The sequence below is a fragment of the Ammospiza nelsoni genome, chromosome 21 (assembly GCF_027579445.1).
Source record: "Ammospiza nelsoni isolate bAmmNel1 chromosome 21, bAmmNel1.pri, whole genome shotgun sequence".
Classification (NCBI taxonomy): Eukaryota; Metazoa; Chordata; class Aves; order Passeriformes; family Passerellidae; genus Ammospiza; species Ammospiza nelsoni.
Genome location: NC_080653.1, coordinates 6,421,794 through 6,445,047, shown reverse-complemented (window position 1 = coordinate 6,445,047; position 23,254 = coordinate 6,421,794). Strand labels below are relative to the sequence as shown.

At 49.4% G+C, this 23,254-nt stretch overlaps 1 protein-coding gene across 1 annotated transcript in view; it reads right to left on the bottom strand.

Annotated features, from left to right (window-relative positions):
- Window positions 1–8,380: 8,380 nt before the first annotated feature.
- Window positions 8,381–23,254, bottom strand: part of TAF15 (TATA-box binding protein associated factor 15) — a 504,826-nt gene continuing 489,952 nt past the window's right edge. The window contains exon 18 of the transcript XR_009419835.1: window positions 8,381–8,559. The gene's annotated coding sequence lies outside the window, so the exon portion shown is untranslated. The remainder of the gene's footprint in view (window positions 8,560–23,254) is intronic.

Below are 23,254 nucleotides of genomic sequence, written 5' to 3'. Positions count from 1 at the left end.
TCTCCAGGGGCAGCCACTGCTTTGTGCCCCCTCCCAGGGCTGGAATGTGGCTCTGAGATGGGAATGTGGTGTGGGGACACCCTCAATGGGACCTGGCCTGTGTGTCCCAGGGCCAGCCCAGCTCGCCCAGTGCCAGCCCAGGGGCCGGGCTCAGCCTGTGTGGTGCCTTCTGACTGCCATAACCCGATGCCTCCTGGTCCCCCCGTGCTGGTGGCACCTCCCAGCCCCTCTGGCTCACCCAGCCCAGGGCCACCCCATCTCCCAGCCCAGTGTGGAGCATCCAGGGTACCCTGGGCTGTGCAATTGTCCCTATGGGCACCGAGCATGTGGGGACAGGGACCCCCCCCCCCCAGCATCACCTGGTGGAAGTTGGCAGCGGATTATTTCTGGATCGAAAGTTACCCACCACTGTGTCTCTTTATTTTTTTCTTTTTTTTTTTTTTCTTTTTTTCTTTTTTTTTTTTTTTTTTTTTTTTTTCTTAAATAAAAGACCAGAAAAGGAAAAAAATGAAACAAAAAGCAAGAGTGGCAGCACTGTCATGGGCCCTGTCTCTGCTGTGGTGCCTGGGGTGGGTTTGGGGGTGGCTTTTGGGGTCTGCTGGGGGATAGATCAGCTTTGACTGAGCATTTTGTGGTTTTGAGGGTTTCCCCTCCAAAATCCTCTCCTCTTCCTGGATGGGCACAGAGCCCATCCTGTGCCTCAGTTTCCCTGGCAGGTAAGCCGTGGTCTGGGGTGGTGTGTGGTGTCTCAAAAGCCTCTTTAAGGAGTTTATCAGTTTGGAGTCTGTGAAGGTTTCTCCCCTGGGTGGCCTTAAAATTTACCTGAGAGCTCTATGCTGGTTTTCTATACACAAATATGTACATGTAAATATAAATACAAGGGAGTTGAGACGTGCTCAGAGTGCAGGCAGGGCATGCAGGGAGTTGGTTTTTGTCTGAACCAGCCACAGAGCTGATTGTGGCTCTGAGCAGGAAAATTAACACAGCTGCCTGCCCTGCCTGGAACCACCAAACCCCCTCGCTGAATTAACATAAATGAATATTTGTGGGGGGGAAAAAGATTTACAAAGGGAAGAAAAAAAAAAGGGGGGGGGAAGGTCAGAAAAAGGTGGAATAAAATTTTGTAGCTGTAATAAGAGCTGGCAGTGCCTGACTCTGGAGGTGCGAGATGATGGAGACAGCAGGGACAGAGCTGTGGCAATCAGGGAGCTTGGCCAGGCTTGGCAGGGGCCGTCCCCACTGCCAGGCTCTCCCACCTCTCCTGGCTGCTCTCCCAGCTGTAGCCAAGCCCAAGGTCTGACACCAAATATCAGCAGAGGTTTTCCAGCCCATCGCTTCCCATCCCAGCTGATGGATCCAGCTCAGCACTGGGAATCCAGCACCCACAGCCCCACGGTGTTTGCACCCCCAGTTTGTGTCCCTGCAGCATCCCTGCACCCCCTGCCACCTCCTCCAGGCCATTCCCAGCACCCCTGGGAATTATTCCTGGGTGAGGAACCAGGGAAAAATCCCTGCTCAGGGTTTTGTGTTTGTTCCTGCTCAGGGTGAAGAGAGCAAACCCTTCTGTGTGGCTCCATCTATTTATTGGTACCTTTAGATGCAGATATTTATAATTCATACATATGGATGTATTTAGGCTTCATACATATATATGAATCTCTAATGTCTATATATATATTTATATATATATATATATATATATAAATGCTGTATAATATAGAAAGGCTTTGCTCAGGGGCAGGGGTGCACTTACAGACACCCCTAAATACACATTCCCCTGAGTCTCACCCATCCTGGGAATTCAGAATACCAGCAAAGCAGCTCCCCACCAATTTTTCCAAGGACCTGATGCCCTGGGAGTCCATCAGCAAATGCAAAACATCCGGGGACAAATCCCAGGAAAATGGGAATTCTCTGAAGGCTCAGATGGTCTCTGGTCCTCTTCACTCCTACCACTGCCATTGTTTTCCCCGTAAGAATGATCCAGTTGGGACATAATAATTTATAAAAAAGACCCCAGAGTGCTGTTGGAGATGGGGAGATGGAGTTTGCATCTTGGGGTTGGTGGCACCCATGGGGACAAACCCCAAACCCACCTGTGCTACCCCAAACCCAGCCCCTTCCCCCTTGACTGCCCCAGACCCCATTAAATAATCCCCAACCAAACAGCCAAGCGCCACAGAAAGAAAAAGAACATGTAAAATAATGAGAAAGCAGCTCTCTCAGTGCTCCCTGTGTTTATTCCTGCTGCCTTTTCCCTGCTCGGTGGTTCACTATCTGTTCCCAGCAGGCAGGGACATATTTGCATTTTAATTTGGCCTTGTGATGCTGCAGGAGCCACCTGTGAGGAGCAGCAGGCAGAGCTGGGGACCTGCACCCTGATGTCCCCCTGCTCCCCATGGGGTTCTTGTGCCCCCAGCCGTGCCTTACAAATCCTTTAAACCCTCACAAAACCCCTCAAACCTCACGGAGCACCGATGTCTCCGGGCTCAGAGACAGGAGGGATCAAAGCAGAGTGAAAAATGGGGATTATTCTGTGCTGAGCTCAGCCCCTTCCCTTTGCCTCCATCATTTCCTCACCCTCCAAACTCAGAGCCTTTTTTCCCCAATTCCCTGTGACTGTGGTCACAAGGGTTCTTGGATGAGGGAAGAGACGAGAATGTTGACTCCATGTTCAGAAGGCTTGATTTATTATTTTATGATATATATATTGCATTATAACTATACTAAAAAGAATAGAAGGAAAGGTTTCCTCAGGAGGCCAGCTAAGAATAGAAAAGAATGAATAACAAAGATCTGTGGCTCGGACAGAGAGTCCAAGCTATCTGGTCTGTGGTTGGCCATTAATTGTAAACGTTCAAGATGGCCCAATCAAAAATCCACCTGATGCATTCCACAGCAGCAGATAACCATTGTTTACATTTTGTTTCTGAGGCTTCAGCTTCTCAGAAGGGGAAAAAAATCCTAAAGAATAAGATTTTCACAAAAAGATGTCTGCAACAATTCCCCCTCTTGGGATGCCTCCAGCCTCTCCCAGCAGTGTGGGATTTGTCCAGGAATGGGGACCCCAACATTTTTGGGGCAGGAGATGCTGCATCCCGAGCTGCCCCATATCCCAGGGGATGGAGGGATATTCCCCACAGAGAGGCAGATTCATTTCCCGGGATCAGAAAAGCCATCCCTGACTGTCCAGGGCGAGTTTAATCAAGGTCTCTGTCCCCCGCTCCCCGCTGTTGACATTAGCGGGGCAGGATTTGCGATTTAATTACTTTGCTAATTGCGCTGTTATTTCTGGGGGCTCGAGGCTGTGTTTTTGTTTTTTTTCTTTTTTTTTGTGCCTGGCTCAGCGAAGATCCCTCCCTAGGGACAGAGGAGGGATGCTCCTGTCTCTGCACCAGCTGCAGCTCAGCACCGGCTTCTCCAGGGAACAGGAGCAGGAAAACCTAAAAAATCAGACACTGAATTTTGGGGCACCTCCTCTGCACCAGGAACTTGATCCCTTCCTCCCAGCTGAGGATACTTCTAAATATCCTAAATATCCTGGCTGCAGGTTCCCATGGAACCTCCTCAGATTCTCTTCTTTTTCTTGCCCCCAGCCCTTTCCAAGGACAGCAGGACTGGAACCCCTCTGAAATGAATTTTATTATTCAGGGCTTGGTGGGAACTTTTGCTGCTCTCCAGGACTCCCTTCAGACTTGCCGGGAATTTTGGGGCCTTTCTGGGTTTCTTTGGTGGGGGGTAAGGTGTCTCTGCTCATGTCATTGGAATTAAATGAGCTTTAAGGTCCTTTCCGACCCAAATCAGTCAGGAATTCTCTGATTTGGGACAGAGGCTGCTCCTCCAAACCTCTGGGCTTTCATTCCAGCATTTCATTAAAGGATCATCACCAGTGGTGCCTTGAGAAGGCTGGCCTAGAACAGAGACTGGACAGAGTTACAGAATAAAGCAGGGATTTATTAAAAGGATCTCCTCCATGGATCCACCTTGGGCAGCACAAGAACCCAGCCAGGGCTGCACCCAAGATGGACCAAAATGGTCCCAAAATGAACCCAAGATGAACCAAAATGGTCACAAAATGGACAACCACTCACGGGACCTTCTCACTTTGATCAGCTCTGCTCCATTCGCATCTTGGAGCTCATTGTCCAATTCCAGATTTACCCCATGAAGTCCCATACTGCTTGTTTTTCTCTCTTCATTTCACCATTTTTTATTATATTTTAATATGATCACCACTATTTCAGAGCATTATTTATGCTCTTGGGCCTGAGATCTGGATCATTTGTCCTTGGTCCCCAGCTGGAGCAGGAATTATTTTGCCTCCCTGCTCTGTGCACAGAGCTCACCATCCCCTAATGTGATGCCAGACCCACACAATAAAGCAGAATAGAATCTGAAAAATAGAAAAGCCAAAACCTCAGACATCCCCAGGATGGCTCTGGGAGAGGCAGATCCTTTAACCACGGCTGCATTTTCAATGAGGATTCCCGTAAAGGAGCGGACTCATTCCCATTCCCCCTACTCAGCACGGCCGGCAATTTTTCCTGCAGTTCTCTCCTGCCCCTGTTGGGATCATCCGGCACTGCCGGGGGTGTCCCAGGCCAGGATTCCCTGTCCCCCTCCCGAGGGATGTTTGGGATAAATCCATGGATAAACCCGGCTATTCCTGGGGGTCCCATGCCAGGATTCCCTGTCCCCCCTCCCAGCTCTGCTCTGGTGTCAGGATCTTTAGCTGGTCAGAGTGACCCCAAGAAAAGTTAAAAGTCTCTTTTCCCATCCCCAAGCACTTGAAGAAGGAGTCAGAGCTCTTAATTTCTCACTCTCAAGGTTGTTTATTTTATCTTATCTATAAAAAGTTTTCTCCTGCCCTGCTGAGGTCCCTTCAGCAGGACAGTCCAGGCACTCTGCCTGCCCCCAGTGTGGTGTTATGTTTTTATACTAAAATCTACAATTTTTACAATATTTACAATTCCTTCCCAATACCTATCACCTATGTTAGACAGTGAGCTTCTACTCTAAACCAATCTAAAAGTGCCAACATCACAGCAGAGGATGGAGGCCAAGAAGAAGAAGAAGAAGGAGAAGGAGAAAGGCTGGACATGCTCAGATCCCTCCATCTTGCCTTCTGAACCCCCATTCTAAAAACCCCAAAATCTACTTTTCCACCCCGTGATAAATTCACTATCATTCTACTTAAACTGTTGTGGCTTGTAATCCTTCATGTAAAGGTTGGTAACTGTTTTTTCCAAGGGCTAAATCAAAGGCACAGGGGTCTTGGGCTCTGTACCAAGGTCTCTGAGCCCCCTGACAGGGTCTCGAATCCTCCAGGGCAGCCAGAGGAATTTCCTGGGTTCCTGCAGACCCGGAGGGATGGTTGGGATAAATCCATGGATAAATCCCATTTCCTGGATGCACAGCCAGGCAGGACAGGCAGCAGATGCTGTCCCGGCTGCCTAGCTACAGAAAAGCCCCAATTTTTTGTGAATTCCTGGATTTAAAGGTCAGGGAAGAGCAGCTTGTCTGACCTGCTGTGACACAGCTCCCAATTATCCTGGCTCCCCTTGGACATGATTGAAAACCAGGCTGGGAGGGCTGGGCAGGACTGGAGCCTTTCCTTCTTCCCGTGGGAGCAAACATCTCCCAAATATCTGATTTTAGAGGCACAGCTGAGCTCCTTCTTGGAGCCAAAATTCAGTTTGTTTTTTTTTTGCCAAAATTCAGTATTATTTTCCACCAAAATTGAGTAATTTTTTTTCCAAAATTGAGTTTTTTTTTTCACCAAAATAGATTTTTTTTTTTTTTTGCCAAAATTGAATATTTTTTTTTCCCAGCCTGGGTAAAGCAAAGCCTATTGTCCAGGAAAAAAAAATATCATGGATTTTAATTCCCTGCAAATTGGTTTACAGCTGGTTTTGTTTGTGGCTCTGTGTCTTCACTGGAAATCTAAAGATCTGCTCCACAGGATGGGGAGAAAACAGATTGAGGGAAAAGTGGCTTAAACTGAGATACATCTGGAAAAACCAAACTGAGGATGGAAAAATATTTTGTCATGGTCCAGCATGACAGGGACAAGGTGCAGAGCCCCTCAAAGCACCGTGGGTGTCCCAGTGACAAAACTTCACCCACCTGTGCCTCAGTTTACCTTGCCATGGTCCGTGGCAGGCTCAGGGCTGCAGGTTGGGATGCAGCCTAATTAATGCGACATTAATTCACTGCACAGTAATTAATCCCAGCTGGTTTTCACACTCTCTCTGACCCTGGATTTGCAGGGTCTGATTGTGTCCTTTGCAAGGTTCCAGTTAAAAATATAAAACCTCCCTCAGCCCAAACTTCAGCTCCAGCTCTGTCCCTGCCTTTACCAAGTAATGTCCCAATATTTGATGTCCCAAGGTTTGATATCCCATTATTTGATGTCCCAGCTCTCCAGATCCCTTTTCCTGCCTGACCTTGCAGGTTCAGCCCTTTTTGGCTCCCTGTCCCTGCAAAAATCCCAGCCAGGCTCGTGCCCAGAATACTTGGAGGAGGCATAGATCACCCTAACGATGCAAATCCAATTAGCTGAGGGCTGAGCACTCCACTGATGAAATCCAGGGGTTCAAAGTGCTGAGCCAGCGGCTGCTCTGCCCCTGATCAATGCCATGGAAATGATCCTGCTGCTTTCTGGGAGCTCATCCCTTTCTGTCCTCACATTTCATCCGAGCAGATGAATAGACCCCATTCTGGTTTGGGTTTGGGGAGGACACAGAGGTACCACAGCTCTGGTTTTACTGCTGGAAAAAAAAATAATGAGGGAAAATTGGTGCTCAGATGGCTCTGGGGTGACCCAGAGGAAAGGGAGGATTCTCTAAGTGGGATCCACAGTGGAGGTGGGGAAAATGCAGTTTTGGGGTTGGTGTAACCCAGCAGGGATTTATGGAGATGCAGAGAGGGGACATGAGCTGGGAGAAGCACTGGGAGAGGTCCATGAGCACCTCTGAGTCCCACCTTTGATCTCCAGAGCTGTGCACACTCATTCACCCCTCATGCTGGTGAACCCAACCCTCTGGATCCATCCCAATCCCTCTGGATCCATCCCAATCCCTCTGGATCCATCCCAACCCCTCTGGATCCATCCAACCGCTCTGGATCCATCCAACCCCTGCCATCCATCCCAACCCCTCTGGATCCATCCCAATCCCTCCAGATCTATCCTGACCCCTCTGGATCCACCCCAATCCCTCTGGATCCATCCCAACCCCTCTGGATCCATCTCAACCCCTCTGGATCCATCTCAACCCCTCTGAATCCATCCCAGCCCCTCTAGATCCATCCAAACCCCTCTGGATCCATTCTGATCCCTCTGGATCCACTTCAGCCCCTCTAGATCCATCTCAACCCCTCTGGATCCATCCCATCCACTCTGGAACCATCTCAACCCCTCCAGATCCATTCCAGCCCCTCTGGATCCATCCCAACCCCTCTGGGCCCATCCCAGCCCCTCTGGATCCGTCCCAACCCCTCTGGAATCAGGAGATCCATGGGGAATCCCTGCATCCCCCCCAAGCTCCCTCTCCCCACCCCAGATCCCCACAAGGACCTGCTGGATCATGGAAATGTTTAGATTGGAAGAAACCTTAAAATTCATCTCATTCTATCCTTCCTGTACACCTTCAACCCTCCCACTGTCCCAGGTTGCTCCAAACTCCTTGGATTTATCCCCTGAAAACTCCCAGAGGAAAAAGACAGAAAAACCCCCCCACATTCAGAAATAAAAATATTTCCTCTTGACATGTTTCCCTGGCTCACAAGGAGCCGCCTCAATCTTTTGATCTGGAGTTTCTTCCCCCCTGACGCATCCTTTGATTGCATTTATTTATTTTTTACCTTAAAAAAGCTGGAAATCAACCCAAGCCCTTTTGATTTTGACTGGAACGGAGACAGAGCACAGATGATGTCTCTGGAAAGTGATTTCTGTTTTTTATTTTTCTCAACTACTCCAGAACCAGGAAAAAGAAAAAAGCCCAAATAAATCTGTCGTTGGCATGGCTGGGAAGGAGATATTGAGTTTGTGGCCTTGGCTATGCTCTGCCAGGAGATGGAGATGCCAAAATGCCTCTGGAAAGAAGCTGTGGGTGCACAGGGATGGAATCCAGCACACCCAGAACCAGGATGAGCCCTCCAGAATGGAAATTATCCCTTTTGGGGGCATTTTTAAGGGTTTGGTCTCACAGGGAGGCAGCTCAGGGTTCTGCTCCTGCTGCAACTCATCACATAAAAACCTTCTCTGCCCCACAGAAAAATTGGTAATTTGGGGACCTTTGCAACTGGGAAGTTTTTTTTTTGGTTTTGGGGTTTTTTTGGTTTGTTTTTTCTGGTTTTTTTTTTGGGTTTTTTGTTTGGGTTTTTTTTGTTTTGTTTTGTTTTGTTTTATTTTTTGTGGGGATTTTTTTGGTGGTTTTTTTTTTTTTTCGTTGGTTTTTTTTTGTTTGTTTTTGTAGGTTTTTTGGGTTTTTTTTTTTTTTTTTTTTTTTTTTTTTTTTTGTTTTTTTTTTTTTTTTTTTTTTGTTTGTTTTTTTTTTCCTCTAGGTGTTTTCTTGGGTGCTTTTTGCTGGTCCCACTGGCTGGGGTCCACCCCAGGTGCTGCGTGTGCTACCCACACAAACCAGGCGTAGTAGTTTTGAGATTTCCTGGTATGTTTTGTATTTAACATGTGTTTTTCACAGAGGCTTGTACAGCTTTTTAGTGGTTCAACAAATTGTCAATTACTCAGAAGCTTTGCATCACTTCCATGAATGCCTCCCATGCCAAACCACCACCCTGGGCACGCTGGTGAGCACCAGAACACGTGAAACAAACACTGGGGGTGATCTCCATCCCAGCAGAAAGCACTGGAGATGGGAGAAACACAAACCACGGACTGCTGGGAGCAGCAGCAGCAAATTTGGTGTCATTTCACCCAAAAACATAATTTCTGAGGTGTTTCCCTGCCACCAAAGAGCATCGCTTTGCACACTGTGAGTACGAGCAGGGCACAGGCACCCCCTGCACATCCCAAACCCTCTGGAAAGCAGCTGGATCACTTCATTAGGGTGCTTTTAAAGCTCTCAGGTAGCTGCTTTATTGCTGATTTATTCCCTCTCCACTCTAAGAACACTCACACTTGGTTTTCAGTCCCTGCAGTGCTCACATTTACCAGATCCTCTCACTCTCTCCGCGAGCAGATTTTGGATTTTGGGTTTGTCTTGGAGGTGATGGCCAGGAGAGAATTCTCCACCCACCAGCAAGGAGGCAAAACCTCTCTGGAACAGCCTCCCAGGGCTCTGTGATATTATTATAATTTAAAAGACATATATGCTCCCAAAACCCCCCTTAATTGTGCTTTTTGAGACACTCTGAAGACCTGAACTCTTTTCCAGGTGGCCTCTGAAGGTACCAGAAATTTATTGCTAAAAACTACAGTGCTAGGATGTTTTATCCTTCCCCTCAATCCTGGAAATTGTTTTTTTTTGCCTGATAGAGCTGGGGGAGGTTTTGTTTCTGAGCCCACCAGTGCAGAGATTTCCCTCTAATCAGGTTGGGATTTCATTTTCCTTTCCCCCACTCCTCCAGAAAGGTTTTTCCAAGGATTCAGCAGAAGACACAGCCTGGAAGAAAGGTGGCAAACCTGAGAGGGAGAAAGGAAACTTTTGAAGCCAGAACTGTTGCTGGGTTTGTGTCACACTTCCCACAAGTGCCTGTGGCTGCCATTGTCCTCATGTTCAAACTGTGGTGGGAAAATCCAGTTTATTCCCAAATTCTGACCCTCAGGGCCCTCCTTGGAACTTCCCTGTCCTGCAGGCCTTTTGTGCTGGCAAATTCAGGATAAATCCCAATAAAAGGAGCCAGGAGCATCTCCCTGCTCCTGGACCACAGCACTCAAACACCCTCCAGCCTTCCAGAGATGTGGATGGACCCAGACCAGCTGTGGGGAGCTCCAGCTGTTTCCCTTCCTTCTTTTCCCTCTCCTTTCCCCCTTTTCCCCCTCTCACTGCCAGCAGCACGTGATTTACAGCGAGATAACAGCTCCAATTGCTCCAAATTGCTTATTGAGGCCTCGCTGGTAAATCAATGGTTTTAAATGGGATCGCGGAGCAGCAATCCCAACAACAGCAGGATTAAAAATAATACAGAAAAATACAAATGGAGGAGCCTGGCAGGAGGGAAAGGGGAAGGGCTGGGCTGATTGCACCCACCTCTGCTGCTGGGTGGGCTCCAAGGGCTCGGGATCCACCCAATCCATTTGGGAATTTGGGTAAAGAGAGGTGAGGTTGCAAAGAAAGGTGGAATTTACTGACTCCTTTGTCACAGCCCTTCAGCATCACGCCTGAGACAGGATCCACAGCATCCAGATGTGGCACCTGGCTGTCCCTACAGACCTGAGCTTCCTCACACAGATGGGGAAACTGAGTCAGGGCATCCCTCAGGCTCAAACTGGGCTGAAACCCCTCCAGGGATGCCCGTCCAGCTCTGCAGGCAAGGTGGAATCCCCATCCATCCCCTCCAAATTCCTGCGTGGAATTCCCCCCATTCCTCCCAGAACAAAGAGCCCCCTAAACCCAGGCATTTTCAGGTCCTTAAATCACCTTTTATAGTTTTTTAAAAATTTTTTTTTGCACTCAGGTTCTCACCGTGAGTTAGTGAAAGAGAAACGCTGTCACTTAGCAACCTCCCCAGCCTGGAGGATGCAAAGGGAGGTGGGGAGAAGGATTTTTGAGTTTCCTCCTGCTGGAATTTCCAACTCAGTGCTGGAATTTCTGCATCTGTGAGATGAAGATGCAGGCGAACCAAAGCCCCATTAGAGGTGGCAGGGAGTGGATGGATGAGAGCCCTTCCCGTCAGCAGCTTCTCTTCCCCTTGATTAATGAATTTCATTTAGCACATTAACAAGTCTACCTTCATCTGCATGGTCCAGGCAGCAAAAAGCTCAGCCTTGGCTAAATTGAGATGTGAGGGACAGAGGGATGGACAGAGGGATGGAAAAATGGGCTTTGTCCCAGACAACAAAATCAGTTTGGGGTGCATCCCTTGTGGTGCATGGATGAGGTGAAAGGGCAGCTTCAAAATCCCAGGACAAGATTTTGTCCCTGCCACCCAAATCTGGAGCATATCAATCCATCCATCCATCCATCCATCCATCCATCCATCCATCCATCCATCCATCCATCCATCCATCCATCCAGGCTGTTTTATTTCAAAATGACTGAAGCAGGGACGTGTCAAAGACCAAGGGAGCTGGTGGGGAAGGTCGTGGAAGTTCTGGGGCCATGTGAGTGAATTTGGATTATCTGCAAGGTGTGATAAAAAATAGGGGATAAAAAACATTCACAGGGTCTTGCATGGGCACAGGGTGGGTTTAGGATGGGTTTCACACGAGGGAAGGAGTTGAAGGCCCTGGGATGTGGGCTCAGCTGTTTCAAGGGGTTCAGTGGGGATGAATGTCCCCAGGAGCCACAGCTTGGGCTGATGCTGCAGCCCCTGTTGGGGACACTTGGATTTTGTCACATTTCTCCTGCCCAGCACCCCCGGGTGACCCTGCAGCACTGGGACACGAGGCACCACTGGAGGTGCCACCACCCTGAGCATGCCAGGAGCACCAGAAATGATGGAGAAGAGCGAGGACAGTGCCCCTGCCAGGAGCAGGGACAGCAGGGATGGAGAGAAAGGTCCAGGGCAGCAGAAATGATGCAGAAATCTCCCATTTTCAGTGTGCAGGCCACAGTGAGGGTTCCCATCATTTCTCCTCTCCCTGCTCTTGTCCCCTGTGGGTTTTTGGTAAATCCCACTCGGATTTACCCCAGGTACCTAAAACACAGCCCTAGGCTGATTTAATAAATCCCTGCCCACACCAGCCGTGCTTCCAGCTGGATTTGCACTGCATGCTGGAATTTTGGATAGAAAAAGGGATGGAAAAAAAATTGTTCTGCAGCTGCTGCCGAGCCTTCCCAAGAACTCACGGGCGGTGATTTTGGAGGCGAGGGCTCGCCCATCGCACACAATGTGCAATTAGCTCCATTTAAAGCTCTCACTGCAGGGCTGGATTCGGCAAACACAGAGCGATTTTAAACTCGTGCTGAACTTTAAGCAGCGTCCTTTAGTCCTGCAGAGTGGATTAAACTCATGCCTAAACCTGGCACTTGTTCAGCAACAAAGGATTTAAAACCCAGCCTTGGTCCAAGTGTGGATTTCTCAGCACATGCAGCATCACCGCTGGATTTGCGGCATTCCTTACCCCTAGGGAGGCTTTTCCTCCTGAAAACCTGGATGGAAGTGAAATAAACAGGGCAGGAGACTTTTCCTCCTTTTAATGCCTTTATTAAAAGGGATCAGCTTAAGGCTGGGAAGCTCGATGGATCTGTGGCTTCTGCATTGATGCTCCCAGGGTGACTCAGAGGAGGAGGAGTGTGCAGCTTTGTCCACTAAGGGCAAAGCTGGGGTCCCATCCTCATAAGAGCAGTGGGTGCAGCCCCAGATTTTGACTTTTGGCTTTTCCAGGCTCGAGGGTCTTGGTTCCAGATGAAGTCTTTGCTCAGGGCAACAAAGGTTTTCAGCATCTATGCAGGCTCGGAACTTTGTTCTTCACGTCTAGACATCACTCTGATCTCTTAATTCTCTATTGTCTCGTTGTTTTTGGGGTCTTTTCGGTAAGTTTGGTGGGGTATCTTCCCATGGCATGCTGGTCCCGAGGTTATTTTGCATCTTTTGATGCCCCCCTCTCATGTCCCCTCCTCTCACCGTCTGGGGAGAAGCACCATCAACCTGGCCCTGCCAAACGGGTAGAACTTCACTTTGGCAGCAGGTGGTTTAACTGGTTCTGCAACCTTTTTTTTTTTTTTTCCCCAAAAAATTGGCAGATTTTTTACTTATAACAGAAGGCGTGGCAAAAATCAGACAGCACCCTCACCGGTCCATGAGGAGCTGCACCAAATCCAGCTCCCAGGAGGGAAAACCTGGGATGGGAGGATTTAAGGACTGGTTCCTGCCCAGGTTGGAGCTATCACTGGTGCTGAAAGATGCTCCTTGCTGGTGTCAGAGCAGGATGAATCCCTGGAAAACCACCCTGGAGCTGCCACCCCTGGTGGGGACAGACCCAGCCGAAGTCTCTCCTCACTTTGCTGTAAATACTCAGAGATAGCAGCCGTAAAAAGCACCTCAGAGAGAAGGCAGCAGCAAAATTGCATCAAGCCTAGGGGCTTAAACTGATTGAAGGATGTGTTTTCCAAGCTGATCCAGCTAATGCAGCAGCAAAGTCCCCTGCACTGAGCAGCTGCTGGAATTTGATCATTTTTTTGCCCTCCTAAATGGCCAGACAGCTGGGAAACCCCCTCCTCTCCCCTCCACTCAAATATTTTGGGAATGCTTTCAGAAGCAATGCAGAGATGAGGGGCTGTGTTAGCCAGAGGCAAAAATCTCTGAGATTTTCAATGCAAATAATTGCTGGGAAAATAGGAAAAAAATCGGGATGGTGTTAATCCTGGTGTGGTGCTGCTGCCTTCTGGTCCTTTTGGGGGCTTTGGATCAGGATGTGGAAGGGCAGGTTGGGATGGGAGATGGTGACAGCAAGGGCAGGCTTCAATATCTGTGTGCTTTAAAAACCAGGTGTGTGATGGCGTTCACAGGGGTCTGAGGATGAGGGAAGAGATGAGGATCTGACTCCGTGTTTCAGAAGGCCGATTTATTATTTTATTATATATATTATATTAAAACTATACTAAAAGAATAGAAGAAAAGATTTCATCAGAAGGCCAGCTGAGAATAGAAAAAGAAAGAATGAATAACAAAGGCTTGTGGCTTGGACAGAGAGTAAACTGTGATTGGCCATTAATTAGAAACAACCACATGAGACCAATCACAGATGCATCTGTTGCATTCCACAGCAGCAGATAATCAATGTTTGCATTTTGTTCCTGAGGCCTCTCAGCTTCTCAGGAGGAAAAATCCTAAGGAACGGATTTTTCATAATAGATGTCTGTGACACGGGTGTCTGCACTCCTCCTCTCCCTGAATTTCCATCCTTTTCCCCTTCTTCCCACCCCTTCCCTGGGCACACAGGGGCTCAGCCTGGCCAGACCTGGCTTTGACAGCCCAGACCAGCTGGGCTTGATGGGCTCCGAGCCCTGGCGCGTTTAATTAAGATTAATGGCCGTGAGGATGATGTGGGTGACTCTTCCAGGCAGCCCGAGGAGCCCTGACCTGGCCCGGGGTGACACCGGCATCCATCAGTGACAGCAGCGAAGGGACAACGGGGACAGCAGGGAGAGAGGGAGGGGTGGCTCGGCTCTGCAGCAGGAATTTCCCCCCGGGAAATATCAGTAAATGTGCCAAAAACGTCATGAAGCCTCTTCCATTACAGCCTCAGCTTTCTCTGTGGTGTCAGAGGGGGGATTTTGACCCCAGACATGAGGGACAAAATCGGGAGTGATTCCTGGAGAAACCCTCAAAACTTCTCAGGTCCTCGGCCATAGAAATTTGGGATTAAACACCCACTTCCCCCCTGTGAGAGATGAGGGAGAGGGATGCAGCATCCCATCCCGTGTCTGATGGACCTGAGACCCTCATTCTCCCCCCTCCTCCGTAAGGATGAAGCAGGAGGGTGTGTGAGCTCCTGTGTGCTCCAGGAATTGGCTTTGGGGAGAAAAACCCACCTGTGTGCCTGTGCTGACCCATCCCCAGCAACCCTCATTGCTCCTGCTGGCACAAGGGAAGGGGAGGCAAGAGGAGAGCAGGATCAAAGGGCAAAATGATCAATTTTGGCTGGAAAGGGCAGCTCCAAACAGCATCATCCTGTGGTGTCACCTTTGGAGAGGAGAAAGCGGCTGGAGAAGGAACACCAGGACCTGAGCAACCACCACAGCCACGGCAAATTGCTGATAAAACCTGATTTCAATTCTATGGAAGCCAGGAAGGATTATCCCAGAATGAATTCATTAGCGTGATTGGGCGGTGTTTGAGAAATGAAAAGGCAAAGCAGAGGCTACAAGCAGGAAAGGTGTTCCAGAGCCTTTGAAGCTCTTCCCAGAGGGATGTGCCTGGATTCCTGCGCTGAGGATGAGCCTCTCCCCTCCCCTTCCCGGGGCCAAAGCCACAGCCTGGCCACTCACACTCCATTGATGGAGAGGGAATTGCCGGCCCAAATCCTCTCCTGATGGAATTTGACTTCACTTTGTTCTTGCAATCCTTTCCCTTTTCCTTTTCCTTTTCCTTTTCCTTTTCCTTTTCCTTTTCCTTTTCCTTTTCCTTTTCCTTTTCCTTTTCCTTTTCCTTTTCCTTTTCCTTTTCCTTTTCCTTTTCCTTTTCCTTTTCCTTTTCCTTTTCCTTTTCCTTTCCCTTTCCCTTTCCCTTTCCCTTTCTTTCCCTTTCCCTTCCCACCAAGGCACACACGTGTTTCCCCTGAAGGGGAATCTGTTTTCAAAGTGAATCCTAAATCAGGCAGCCCTGGCTGCTTCCCTTCGTGCTCTCTCCATTATTGATGTGATTTTACCCCCAACTTTCCCAGCTGCTGCTGCTGCTCCCCCCTGCAATTCCCCAAATTGCACAGCAGGCACCGAGCTCCTTCTTCAAACATCAATCCTGGGCTTGGGGCTGCTTCTGTGCTGCAGGAACCTTCCCTGAGGGTGGAACCCAGGGAGGGGAAGGAGAAGGAGAAGGAGAAGGAGAAGGAGAAGGAGAAGGAGAAGGAGAAGGAGAAGGAGAAGGAGAAGGAGAAGGAGAAGGAGAAGGAGAAGGAGAAGGAGAAGGAGAAGGAGAAGGAGAAGGAGAAGGAGAAGGAGAAGGAGAAGGAGAAGGAGAAGGAGAAGGAGAAGGAGAAGGAGAAGGAGAAGGAGAAGGAGAAGGAGAAGGAGAAGGAGGAGGAGAAGGAGAGGGAGAAGAAGGAGAAGGAGAAATGAAAAGTCCCATCCCAGAGAAGTTCAAAAAGAAATGGGGAAAACCTCCCCAAACCTCAGCAGCCTGTTCAGAAAGGATAGACTGACTGAAAGTGGCTGTTCCTGCTGCTGAAGGAGAAACACAAACAAAACTGCTTTTTCTTTGAGGAAGAAAAAAAGAAACAGGCCCAGAGCAGAGGGAAAGCTGGAATGGGAGCAAACACCGCTCCCCACCACGGCTGCAGCGAGCACTGACAAATCCTTTCAGGTCAGTGCAGAACAACACAGGCTCTTGTCAGAACTCCAATCCACTGATTAATTTGGGTGTTTCTAATTAGGGCAGTGCAGCCAGGCTCAGTGCTGTGGGGCTGAGCCTGGGGGCAGCAGTGTCACCCCATCCCTGCCCACAGGTGTGTCCCACGAGGTCCTGCCACACTGGGGGCTTTGACTGCTGCTGCTTTGGGGTTGAGGGAGAGGAGAAGCAGCTTTTGCTGCCCACCTGCTCGGGTGGGGCTGTTCTGGAGCTCCAGAATGGCCCAGATGGCGAGTGAGGAGGTGCCTTCATCCCCTGGAACAGCGGTGACACCAAAACTCACAGCCAGGAGGGAAGAAGGAGAAGGAGAAGGAGAAGGAGAAGGAGAAGGAGAAGGAGAAGGAGAAGGAGAAGGAGAAGGAGAAGGAGAAGGAGAAGGAGAAGGAGAAGGAGAAGGAGAAGGAGAAGGAGAAGGAGAAGGAGAAGGAGAAGGAGTCTGGAAACCCCACCAGGACTCAGGGACTGAGGATGCTGTGCTCCCAAATTCACCCAAATTCAGCTCCCACTGATCCCTTTGGATTTTAGCTGTTGTATTTTTCATTTATTTGCAATCCCGCAGTTTTTTAGTGCATAACTCTAAACTCCATATTCAGTGTCAGCTGCTGTTCTCCCATTTTGGTCAGACACAAAAATTCCTCTCCAGGCCTGGGTATCAAGGACACCTCACTGGCTCAGGCCCTGAAAAATGGAAACAAAAGTGAGTTAGGGGGAGCAAATTTGGGATAAATGACTTCATAACCTAAAGCTGTAATTGGAAGATTAACCCCCAATATGCAAACGGACCAAAACTATGAAATTATAAAAACCTTTGTGACCCCACATCTGTTTTGGGTGTTGACCCTGAGGGACTTCATCTGCCTGAAATGTACCTGAAGACCCTTCAATAAATAGAAATAAACTGCTTTTTATTCCATTAATTCAGTCTGGCCTCTGTTTTTAGGTAACCCTACCATCCCATGGGGGATTCCCTTGAGCTCACTAAAAGCCACTGCAGGGCATTTATGGGGAGCAGGAAAAGAGGCCAGGAGGGTCCATGCAGGTGAGCTGGGATGCAGGCACAGCCCATGGAAAGCTCTGGGTGGATCTCACCCAGCCCAGCACAGGGAAGAGCTGCAGCCAGAGGCAGAGAACTCCATAATCCATCAGGCAGGCTCTGCAGCAAGACTTTAATAGACTTATCTTCCCCACAATATTGTGTTTTATTTTTCCAGTGCCCATTCATTATTCACACACACATTTCCCCCTGGATTACAAGTGCAGCCAGAGCTGCAGGCTCCTGCCTCCTCCTCACCACTCCCGCCCTGGTACCGATTTATTTTTACAGAATTAACACCTGCAAAGGGGTTTCTGCTTAATCCCAGCACAATAATGTGGCTCAGTGGAGATGTCAGGGGCAGGATGCTCATCCCCTTCTTCCAAAATCCCTCAGAAAAGGACCAGATGGAGCATTCTGCATGGGATGGTTTGGGATTCTCCATCCAACTCGGGATTTTCCATTCACCTCCTTCATGCAATGCTTTGGGATTTTCCATTCACCTCCTGCATGGGATGGTTTGAGATTCTCCATCCACCTCCTCCTTGGGATAATTTGGGGATTCTCTATTCACCTCCTCCATGGGATGATTTGGGATTTTCTATTTACCTCCTGCATGGGATGATTTGGGATTTTCTATCCATCCCCTGCATGGGATGATTTGGGATTCTCCATCCATGTCCTGCATGGGACGATTTGGGATTCTCTGTTCACCTCCACCATGGGATGATTTGGGATTCTCCATCCACTTCCTGTGTGGGATGATTTGGGATTCTTCATCCACCTCCTGCATGGGATAATTTGGGGATTCTCCATCCATCTCCTGTATGGGATAATTTGGGATCTCTCCATTCACCTCCTCCATGGGAAGATTTGGGATTCTCCATTCACTTCCTTCATGGGATCATTTGGGATTTTCCATTCACGTCCTCCATGGGATGATTTGGGGCTTCTCCATCCACCTCCTCCACGGGATGATTTGAGATCTCCCCATCCAGCTCCTGCATGGGATGATTTGGGATTCTCCATCCACCTCCTGCATGGGATGAGGTTTAGAAACTGAGTTTAGAAACTCAGCCCACCTCCACCACCAGGATGGGTGAATCCTGTGCCTGCAGCATCCATGGAGTTTGCTGGAGGAAAAATGAGGGATGTACCGTGCATCTACACTTCTGCTCCATTCCAGTTTAAAAATGAGTTTAAAATCCTCCCCAAATCCACATCCTGGTCACTCACTGGACCAGAACATCCCTGCAAAACACAGCAAAACACCCTGGCTGTGCTGAGCTGCAGCGTCCATGGATATTTTTAAACCCCTCAGAGACCTGGGATGACCCTGGAACGAGGGGAAGGAGCTGCTCATTAGTCAGGGACATCTGGGAAACAGATGAGTGTTGGTGCAGCAGGAGGAGCAACATCTGCTCGGAGGCACGGAGCTCTGCACCTTGGCAGCCACATCTCCAGCGTTTCCAGCACTTCCAGCATTCATTTCCAGCATTTCCAGCATTTCCAGCATTCCCAGCACTTCCAGCATCCCCAGCATTTCCATTCTTTGGGATGTTAAAGGGAGGGAGGTGCAAAGCCAGCGCTGCCCAGTGGTAGCACACCCAGCACACCGAGCCCCCAGTGCTGTCACACCCAAACCCCAAACACTCTGCAGGTGTTTGTGAGCTGGATCCCGGCTGGTTTTGGCATTCTGGTGCCTTGAGGAGGAGGATGATTTCATTTCCTTCCTTTCCCTGCCTGGTTCTTTCCCAGCAGAGGAAGCGAGGGCTCCTTTTTGCAGCACCAACAACTCCTGTGAGCTGTGAAGTGCTGGGAAAAGGGGGAGAATCTCCTGGTTTCTCCTTCTGCAGTTCTGGGAGCTGCATGCTGTGCTCAGGGCTGGGTGCTCAGGCAGCAAAGGGGAGCTCAGCACCTTCATCCCAATCAGATCCCTTCTCCCAAATCCCAACCAGCGAGGATGGGCCGAGGGAACAAAGTCCCCGAGCACTCAGGCAGAGTTTTCCTTGCAGTGTCTTTGTCAAGAGGGGCAAAGCAGCCCCTAAAAATTTTCTTCACAGACAGGAAAGATGAATCCTGATTCTTCACCTTCCCAATGTGACACCCTGTCACAGACATCTTTCATGGAAAATACTTTCCTTAGGATTTTCTCTCCTGAGAAGCTGTGAGGCCTCAGGAACAAAATGTAAACATTGATTATCTGCTGCTGTGGAATGCAACAGGTGCATCTGTGATTGGCCCATGTTGGTTGTTTCTAATTAATGGCCAATCACAGTGAGCTGGCTCGGACAGAGAGTCCGAGACACAAACCTTTGTTATCATTCTTTCTATTCTATTCTTAGCTAGCTTTCTGATAAAATCCTTTCTTCTATTCTTTTAGTATAATTTTAATGTAATATATATCATAAAATAATAAATAATCCTTCTGAAACATGGAGTCAGATCATCATCTCTTCCCTCATCCTCAGACCCCTGTGAACACTGTCACAACACCCCGGCCCAAATCCTTGTCCCCATCAAGGTGACAATGGCTCAGCTGTCCCCAAGGTCCTGCCCTGTCCTGTTCCCAACCCTCATCCACTGCTGGATTTTCTCTTCCCACCTTTTATATTCCAGCTCCTGAGCTGTGTTTTGCTCCAAGCCCAGATGTCCCCACCCAGCACAGGTCCCTGTCCCTGTGTCACTCCCCCTGCCAGGAGTTATTCCCACCTGGAATTCCTTTCCCCCACCTTTAGCCAGTGCTTTATTCTGCCACATCCCTGCGCTCTCCCTGCCTCCCATGAGAGTCCTAAAAAAAGGCATCAGGCACACTAAAAAGGGAGAGAAAACATTGAATTCCTGTTCTAGTTTGTTCCAGAGCTGAGATGGATCTGGATCTCAGGATCCCTCCTCCAGCCCCAGCTGGCTCCTGCTTTCCCTGTAGAATGGTGACAAAAGATGGACACAATTCCACCTTGTAAAGATATTTTTATATGATTTTTTTTCCCCTGCAGATGGCAAGTGCCAAGCTGTCCATGAGCAGGGACATTGGTGCACGCCAGGGAAGGGATTAACTGGTTTTTGAGCCCTCAAAATAGAGCTGCTCCCAATCCCTGAAAGCACCAAGCTCTGCACCCCACAGAGGGAAGGGGAAAAAAGGAATTATCCCATAGCTAAACCCATGTAAATTCCCAGGGTGAAATGCCAAGGCAGAGGGATTTCTCCCACCATGGTGCTCACCAGCTGCTTCCAGGGCTGGGTTTGCTGCAGGAGCTTTTCCTGTGGCTCCAGGACAGGTCATTCCTGCTGGGACAGCTTTCCAGGGGTGCCCCAAGATTCCTGGAGAAAGGGACCCCTGCATTCTGCTGGAGACCAGTGCCAGAATGGATGTGCTGAGCTCCAGAGAGACTAAAAAAAAAAAGCGTATTTTGGTTTCTGCAAGCTTGATTTCCTGAGGAAAAGAGGTTTATGGGGTCTCCCTCCCTGTGCCTGAGGCAGCTGGAGTGTCTGCTCTCCTCATGTTCCACTTTAGGAGGCAAGTGGAACAGGATTTGACAGCAATAATGGGAATCTGAGGAGAATTATGTTCTGACAGGCTTGGTGAGGATCCCCAGCCTGCCAGAGGAGTGAAGGACATAATTAATGGCCCTGGCTGTGCTGGGAATGTCTCTCCTTTTTCTCACCAGCCACCAGGGACTCTCCAGGCAATTAGGAGCAGTCCCTGGGGGAACTCCTGGAGCATCATCCAGCAGCAGCAGCAAGGAATCCACAGCTGGCTGTGCTCCTTTGGGGTGGTTTGTGGGACAGTCCTGGCTCGGGGAGGTGTTTCCTATTTGAGACCCCAGCCCTGCGTGGATCCTCTGGTGTCTGCTCCATGCGTTTGGAAAGGCTTTGTTTGCCTCCAGGATTTGAGGAATTCATGAGTCTTCCCTGGCTGGATCCTTCCTTCCATCCTCACCTTCCTTGTCCCCTCCTGTGGCACGAGAGGAAGGAGGAGCTGCAGCCAGATTTGAGGAATTCATGAATCCTTCCTGCCTGGATCCCTCCCTCCATCCTCACCTTCCCTGTCTCCTCCTGTCCCACACTGATGGGAGGAAAAAGGACCATCAGCCTGACCCAGGAACTCATGGACACCCCGATCCTCAGAGTCTGGATATTTCCTTCCATCCTCACCTTCCCTATCCCACACTCACAGCAAGAAGCAGGAGGTCCAGCCAGACTTGAGGAATTCATGGGATCCTCCCTGGCTGGATCCTTCCTTCCATCCTCACTTTCCTTGTTCCTTCCTGTGGCATAAGAGGAAGAAGGAGCTGCAGCCAGAGCCACAGAATTCATGGATCTCCCTGGCTGGATCCTTCCTTCCATCCTCACCTTCCCCGCCCCAAACTCATGGGAGGAAGCAGGAGCTGCAGCCAGATTTGAGGAATTCATGGATCCTCCCTGGCTGGATCCTTCTGTCCATACTCGTCCTCCCTGACCCACACTCACAGCAGGAAGCAGGAGCTACAGCCAGAACCAAGGAGTTCATGGATCCTCCCTGGATGGATCCTTCCTTCCATCCTCATCTTCCCTGTCCCAAACTCATAGGAGGAAGCAGGAGCTACAGGCAGATTTGAGGAATTCATGGATCCTCTTTGTCTGGATCGCTCCCTCCATCCTCATCCTCCCTGTCCCCTCCTGTGCCACAAGTGGAACAAGGAGCTGCAGCCAGACCTGAGGAATTAATGGATCTCCCTGGATGGATCCTTCCTTCCATCCTCATCTTCCCTGCCCCAAACTCATGGGAGGAAGCAGGAGCTGCAGCCAGATTAGAGGAATTAATGGATCCTTCCTGGCTGGGTCCATCCCTCCATCCCCACCTCCCCTGTCCCACACTCATGGGAGGAAGAAGGAGCTTCAGCCAGAGCCAGGAACCCATGGACACCCAAATCCTCACAGTCTGGATCCTTCCTTTGATCCTCACCCTCCCTGTCCCCTCCTGTGGAACAAGTGGAACAAGGAGTTGCAGCCATACCCAAGGAATTCATGAATCCTTCCTGCCTGGATCCCTCTCTCCATCCTCACCTTCCCTGTCCCCTCCTGTCCCACACTGATGGGAGGAAGAAGGACCATCAGCCAGACCCAGGAACCCATGGATGCCCAAATCCTCACAATGTGGATCCTTCCCCCCATCCTCACCCTCCACCAAGGCACCTCAGGCTGTGCTGCCCTAATTTTCCAGGCACGGACACCATCCCTGTGTGCTTGTCCTGCCATTCCCACTCAGCCACAGGGATGTGCCCTACATCCCTTTCATCTTAAAATGTCACTTGTTCCCCCAGAATCCCACGGAATGTGGCTGTTGTGAGCTGAGGAAACACCAGTTTGGATCCTCGGGAGGGCTCGTGGAAAGGCTTGTTTCAAACCTGGGCTTGAATCTTCCTGACATCTTTTGTTTCCCTGGTAAGAAAAATGACTTAAACAGCAAAAAGCTCCCGGTTCTGTCGAGCTCAGAGTGAAGTGAGTTCTGTACAAACCATCCAGGGTGGGATTCAGGATCCTCTCCCACAGGGATTTTTCTCTCCCCTGCCTCAGCTGGAGGGAAAGGCTTTTTTTGTCTCCAAAATTCCCTTTCCCTTCACGTCCCTTATTCCAGCGTTTGGAAACAAACAACACCCTTGTGCAGCAAAGTTTTGTCTCCTCTCCATTTCCTTCCCCCTGAGAGGAAATAATTTGCTCGAGTGGTCCCCAGGCAGCTCTAAAAGCTCCATTTAGGGACCAAATTCCTCTTTACTGTGGTGAGGGACCAAGGCCTGTTGGGATTTCCCTCCAACAACTGGAAGCACTAGAGAAGTGTTGAAATGTGATTTTTTTTTGACCAAGAAAAGGCTGGAAAATGCAAAAACGTCAATAACCTGTTCTGTTTGGTTGAGCACATCACTGTGGGTGGGTGGGACTCAGCACCAGCACTTTGATAAATGCACTGAACCCCTCCAAAACCCAAAATGTTTGTGAGGAAAAGGGAATAAAATAAATTAACCCAAGTCTAAGCACTGGGAGAGCCCGTGG